The sequence below is a fragment of the Marmota flaviventris genome, chromosome 9 (assembly GCF_047511675.1).
Source record: "Marmota flaviventris isolate mMarFla1 chromosome 9, mMarFla1.hap1, whole genome shotgun sequence".
Classification (NCBI taxonomy): domain Eukaryota; kingdom Metazoa; phylum Chordata; class Mammalia; order Rodentia; family Sciuridae; genus Marmota; species Marmota flaviventris.
In genome coordinates this window covers 9,102,487-9,109,974 of record NC_092506.1, presented here as the reverse complement: position 1 = coordinate 9,109,974, position 7,488 = coordinate 9,102,487, and positions in this window count along the sequence as shown.

Genomic DNA, 7,488 nt, shown 5'->3' with positions numbered 1-7,488 from the left:
TTGCACAGAAATGGAATGAAGACTTCTGCAGATGCCCTAACCATGGAGGTGAGCAGGATGGAAGGTGCTTATGAGACAGGGAAGACATAGCTGGACATACTATTAATTTGTATCTAAAGAAGCAATGTGCTGTTGCTGAAAAGACTGGACATGATTTTATTCAGAGGCAAAGGGCCCCAATTTTTTCTTCCTTGCTCCTCAAATCTGTATTTGAAAGTGTTCCAGGTGATTTTGAAGATTGTCTTCCCATTTTAAAATCAAATTGGTTTTATTATTTTTTGTTGTTGTTGTTTTTCCATTCATTGTTGGTTATTGAATCATTTGAGTGATCATACATGTTGGAGAATTGCTGCCACGGACCAGCATGGGCAGCTGAACTTAAGGTCACTCATGTGAATTTCCAGGGACACCAAATAAAACATAGACACATACTTTACCTTTAAACAAGCTTCAGGACAACTTCTTCACTCTCAGCCTCAGGCCCCCCAAATGGGAGAGCAAGAGAAAGTCATGAGAGGCTGGCAAGGGAGAGCGAGCATGTTCAGCAGTGGGCTTTTATTGGGGGGACCCTTGTTCTTAGAAAGTTCCACCCAAAAAAAGGCCAGAAGGGGCAAGGTTACAAGGGACAGGTGAGTGTAATTCAACCCAAGGGGCATCACCTACATCTGAAGACACACCCTCAACTTCCTGAACCAGAACAATGCCCAGATCTCTACAAAAGGTAGTGATAGTCAAAGCCTCTCCCTTCAGGATGGAAGGCACATGTCATTTAGAATGGCTCCCCACATTCCCCTTTTCTTTGAAAAAGCAGGAGATGGGTCACTCAAGTCCCCAAATCCTTGTTTTGAAGGCTTTTGATTACAACATAAGAGAGAATTAGTAGCAAAAAGGACAATACAAGGATCTAACATGCAGAATGCTTAAGCATGTTTCCAGGATTAAAGCTATTCAATTCTTTAAGTATTAGATCAGCTAAAGAAGTAGGATCTGAAAAATCAATCTTACTTTTTTGTATATCTTGAATATGATGATGGAGCTCCAAAAGATCCAAGCTGTTATTATTATTTTGCCAAATGCCCAACAAATGGTTTTTAACCTTCTACCAATTCCATTGGGAAGCATGGTATTTGGCAGCAGTAACACACACATACTTATAGCTAGCGTGACTTAAGCCTCTCCTTGAACTTCAAACCTGAAAGTTCATTACCAATATTTATGACAGTTGCCTCTAAGGCATTTAGCTTAGTCTCAATCCTTTCAATATTTATTTGATTATGAAGAGCCCTGGAAGTATTCTGAGCCAAATTATTAAGAAAATTTGCGTGCTGAATATTTTGAGATATGGCCACTGATGCTGTGACCATTGAAGCAATAAAGGAAACTGAGGCAACAACTCCCACTATTACAAGTCCAAGAGCACACTTAAGTCTCACTAGCTGGGCGTGTATTTGCTGTAAGACTTGAAAACTGGCATCAGCATACCATGGCTCTGAAATATTAGCTGGCAATAAGGCAAAAGAGTGCTGATGAAGTATCAGCATTCCTTTCCCTCTATTATATCTGGTGATACAGTAAGTTAATTTACATTTATTACACGTTACAAGATACCTATCATCTTTCCTTTTAACTTTTACATTTCCAGTAATTAAAACATAAGGAGATTGAACACAGGCCTGTAAGCCATAACAAGAATGTTTCTTACAGTTTTTGCCTACAAAGTCTGGTAAAGGTTTGTCAGTAAAATGTAGAATTCTAAGGCAGCAATTAAGCACCAGACATGTTTCTGAATGCCACGTTTGCTGAAGGTCAACATGTTACTAACAAATCCTCCAGAGGTCATGGCAACACCTTTGCATAATTGCTTTTTGTCAATTCTAGGAGATCAGTCCAAAAAGTACCCACCATTTCTAGACACCTTATGCTGTACTGGGAAAGTATTTATACAATACATCCACTTAGGAAAGGTGCCAATTTCTATTGCAGAATGATTAGGACAATAAGGTATTAGTGGACATTCTGCTGAAAGGACTGGCTTGTTATGATACAGTCCCATTTTAATAACTGATCTGATGTAAGGCTTTGAGTTCCCAGCAACAGTAAAATTTGCTGATCTAGGTCCCCCAATTGCTGTCTTTTCCTTAAAGGACACTTTTAGACAGCCAGAATGTTTATCTTTAGACCAACACAAAGGTAATTGAATAATTATAGCCAGAATAATTAAATGCAGTCACATGGATGGGAGTAATATGGGTGTGTGTAAATCTTCCCACATATATAAGTCATTAATAAATACTGAGATGAATTCTCTAGTCCACACTGCTGAGTGTACTAAAGGTGTATCTGGAAAATATGTCCAAAAGTTTCTCCCTGATTCCATTTACCTGACAGCTCAATAGAGCTAATACTGCAGCAAGTATCATTGTTGGAGTAACAACATTTGTGCAGCCTGCAGCATAAATCTCCTCAGGTCCTTCCATGTTGGTTGCTTCCTCATTTGGCCTCTCTGGGCCATCTTTCTTCTTCTCTTCCTTCAAGAGTTCTTTTTGAGGGAAGTCAGGTCTGGCATCTCTGGGTCGATCTTCAGTCATTTGAATCTTGGTTCTATTTCCTCCATGCCTGATGAAGCATTCAGGTACCCAAATGGGATGAAAAGCACCTTCTGGCAAAATACAAGCATGACCTCTACCCCACATAATCACTGGATCTGGTCTTTTCCATTGACCAGATCTGCACAGTCATACAAAGACATTTGTTGACAAACAGCAACCAATTTATCAATCTTATCATTGCCTGATGTTAGAGGCCCTGGAAGATTAGTGTGGACCCATATGTGGCCTATAAAACATTGGTGCTTTCACATTTGCACCATGCTTTGTAGGGTATGAAACAAATTGAATAACTTTTGTGGTGCTGTATACCCAATAATTGAAGTTTCAATATATTTTGTAATTCCAATTTCATATAAGCTGTCAGAATAAATATTGATGGGTTGATTTGTAAAATGACTTAAAGCATAAATTAGAGCTTGTAGTTCTGCTCACTGGGTAGAAGCATATGAGGTTTATATTACCTCTGTATGAGCATGACTATAAAACATGTTTTACCTGAGCTTAGATCAGTGAATTCTGTTAGTGCACTATCTATTGATTGTGCATGTACAATCCTTGGAAATATAAATGAGTTACCAATGCAAATTGAATAATTTCATCATGAGGATAATGATTCTCTGACTAGGAAAATTAGCAAATTTGCCAAAAATTAGAAGTTTGAAAAATCCAATCATTCTGTTGAACAGAAAATTGAATGATTATAATATTAGGTTCTGCTCCAACTAGCTGTAAAACTCTTGTTCTGCCCTTTATCACTAATTGAGAAACAAAATCATAAAAATGAGTTGATGACTTTTGAGGAGAGTGGGCTAAATGAATCCACTCAATAACTCCCAATGTTTGCCATATCTCCCCTGTAGGAGCATAAACAGTTGGAAATATTAATAAATATATCAGCTCGTGTGAATTAATTCTAGTAATTTGAGCATTCTTATTGCAATTTTAACTTTCCTTAAAGCCATTCTCACTTCTTCTGTGAGCTAACAAGAAGTTGGAAAAGGATCTCCCTGTAATGTCTGGAATAAAGGACTTAAATCTGAAGAAGTTAGCTAAAGATGGCCTCAGCCAATCAATATCTCCTAATAATTTTTTTAAATCCTTAAAGGTGTGTAGCTCCTTGACTCTCATTTGTAAGTTTTGAGGACGGATGGTATGTCCTTCAATCACATGACCTAGATATTGAAAAGGAAATGTCTTTTGCAACTTCTGATATGCAATGCACAAACCCATTGCTGTGAATGAAGTCTCTAATTGGGCAGAAATTTTTAAGAGTACATTTGAATTAGCATCAGCTAAAAGTATGTCATCCATAAAATGAATAATATATGCATCAGGGAATTTTTTTATCACAGGCATAATACCCTGTGCCACAAAATTTTGACATAGGGCAGTACTATTATACATTCCCTGAGGCAACAATTTCCAGCAATGTCTTTTAACTGGTTCTTTAAAATTAATTGCTGGGACACTAAACGCAAACTCTTTACACCCATCTGGGTGCAAAGGAAAAAACAATCTTGTAAATCTACTACTGTCAAATAATAATCTAAAGGAATAGCTGCAGGAGAAGGCAGCCCAGATTTAAGGCTCCCATGGGCTTTATAACAAGATTAATAGCTCTAAGGTCTTATAATAATCTCCAATTACCAGATTGTTTTCTTAATTACAAAGATGGACGTGTTTCAAGGGCTGAGTGTAGGCTCTAAATGACCAGCCTGAAGTTGTTCCTCAACTAACATGTGAGCTATTTAAGTTTTTACTCTGTTAGGGGACACTGACTCATACAGATTGGCTCTTCTGTGAGCCAGTTAATTTTTTCTGTTGTTGTTTAGGACAGGGAAAATATCAGGGGCCCTACCAAAAATTTTGGCTGGGGGCATTAATTAATCTCTGTTGGGGAGATTTATTTATAGGTAGGTACACTATCTGTTAATTTCCTCACTTCCCTAGGAATAAAACTTTGATTAAGACCCTCAAATGACATGATAGAATTTGGAGTTACTGATAATAATATAACCCCCCTCTTTGTCATTAAAGAGAGTGGGTGTCGACTCATTCTGGCTGCTTCCTGCTGAGATGGGGCAGTATGGGAGAAAGAGAGGAGGGAAGTAAAGAGCCCCCACAGGAGGTCAGAGAAGACCAATATCAATGAAGGTTCCTAGCCACCACAGATCCATGATATTGTCAGTCCATTTGGCATAGGTCTCAACTGGAGGTATCATCAGTAGCCAGGAGTTGGTAATTTCTGAGAAGAAGCTGGTTAAAAGCTTGACTTGAAATTTTACCCACCTGAATCTGAATGAACTTTATGATAGGGGGAAGGAACAGGCACAGGGAGTTTTTGTTCTTATAGCCCAAATCCAATGGGGTCTCTGGGTCTGCAAGCTGCCTTGTTGGCCCAAGGGGGGTTAAGTGTTCAAGCCTGAGTGGGGTGTACAGTGTTCAGCCTTGAGCAGGGGCTTGGGCATTTGGGCTTGAAGCAAACAGGTGATATAGAACCAGACAGAGGGTTTGAGAAGCCAGGTCATTCTGCAGCTAACTTTGTTTGGCATGACCTGCAGACCAGCCTGTCCTGCACCTAACACCCTCAATTCAACTCTTCATTACTAGTCCAATCTAGCTCCCTCCCCTCTCTATTAAGGCTGCTCTTCAAACTTTTTCCTGAGTGTACCAACTTGCTTCTCTCTTTGCTTTTCTGGAAGGCAGCCAAGGGAGGACAGTGGTCCATTGTTACCATATTTCCCTTTGAGAGCAGTCAGATCTCTCCAGGTTTTATGTGAAACACCTCAACTTTAAATACTGATACTTGAAATTCTTACAAAACTGGGAGGGTAAACAAAACACCCATGTTCCTCCTTAGGCCCAAAAGGCAACTGGTAAAGTGCTCTCTTATGATCACACTTATTCAGGGGTCACCATGCTCTGGACACCTAAGTGGTTTGTCAGAAGGACAACACACAATGGTCCCACTACTGGCCAGACAAGCAAGTAGGGGGTCTGTAAGGAGGAGAAGGGGGTCTGGCTGGAGGGGGCCCTTAGGGTCACTTGCCTTGAATCTTCAGACACAGGGCAAAGAGAGGACCCAAGAGGGGCCAGAAATGAGGGGGAGCATTTACAAGAGTACTTGATGACAGGTGATGATCGTTGGCTCTTCTGATGAAGGTGTAGGAGTGCCAGGCTTAAGCCTGGAAATGTGAATCCATGGGGTAAGTTGGTTATTAGATAGCTTGAGTTTGGCTGCCAAGGGAGTGCACATCACCTGAGCAGGACACTCACATTTTGGTTTTAGAGGGGGGCTTTTCCCCCGGTGGGCAATAGTAAACAAGTTGACCAGGTGTTAAGGAGGTAGAGTTTTGAAAGAGACTGGGATCAGGAAGGAACCAGTCTTGATAGCACCAGAGTTCAGAGCGAAGATGGAAGAGGAGGGGCAGGGCATAGGCTTTGGAGATGGGTAGGCGTTCTGTAGACAGTTCGGGAGGAACGAGGGGATGGCCATACATGACTTCGTAAGATGAGAGATTAGAAGGCTTCTTTGGCAAGGATCTAATGCTCAATAAAGCAAGGGGAGAGCAAGGGGAGCATCTTTACCCAGTGAACTTGGTGAGCTTGGTGAGGGTCTCTTTAAGGGACTGATTGGTCCTTTCAACTTTTCCAGAAGCCTGGGGGTGGTAAGGGCAATGGAAATGCCAAGGGAGTGATAGCGTGTGAGCCAGTCCCTGAGTTACCTGCGAGGTGAATTCTGGGCCATTGTCTGATTGGATAGAAGTGGGCATCCCTAAACGGGGGATTATGTGAGTTAACTGCCATGGAGGCCTGCTTGTTAGAAGTGGGAAAGGCTTGTTTTTTACTCAGGGAATGTTGGTGAAATCAATCTGCCAGTCTGCAGCTGGGGTATGACCGCGGCCTGATGAGAAGGGAAAGGTTTAGGTTTTAATGGAGTATTGGTATTGGTTCTCTGGCAGTCTGACAAGCGGAAGTGATCTGTTGTAGGAGGGTCTTATCGCATGGGGAAAGGGTGAAAAAGGAGGCAAGGAAAGTTAGTGAGACTCTGTGGACTAGAATGGAATAGAGAGTGAAGAAACTGGAAGAGTTGTTGGGGATCTTTGAGCCAATCCCCAGTGGTAATGAAGAGTAGCGGAGAGGAGGTAAAGCTCTGTAGGGCGGCTGATTGAGCCGCTTGATTTGCCTTGGAATTCCCCATAGTAGTAAGGGAGGAGTCAGTTTGATGGGCCTTGCAATGGATTATTCCCAGTTGAGAAGGCAGCCTGGAGACTCGTAGTAGGCCAGAAATAAGTGTGGAATTAATGACTGCCATCCCTCTGGTGGTCAATAGCCCTCTTTCTTCCAAATGGCTGCATGGGAGATCTGTATATAGGGAGAGGGTTTTTCCCTCTGCTAGCTCGCATGCTCTTGTGGCAGCTATGAGTTCAGCTTGTTGGTTGGTGGTATTGGGTGGGAGAGGTTTTGCCTCTATGACGGATGAGAGGAAAACGACAGCATACCCCACCACTTTAACCCCTTCGTGTATAATGGAGCTACCATCTGAGAACCAGACGATGCCCAAAGAGGGTAAGGGTCCCGCAGAAATGGTGGTAGGGCAGGGTAAAATTGTCTCTGATACCTCCAGGCATTTGTGGATGGGATCTTGTGAGGGAGAAGATGGGAGGAGGGATGCAGGGTTTAATGGAGAGCAGGGCTGAAAAGATATGGAGGGATTTTCAAGGAGAGAAAAGGAGGGATAGAACCCTGGAAGGGGGAAGTGACTGTAGCCCCTTGTAAATTAGAAAATCCTTTAGATGGTGAGGAGATTAGATGGTTATCAGGGAGCCAAAGGTAAGCTTGTGAGCTTCTTTCTGGAGGTCATGGGCCGCTGCTAGGG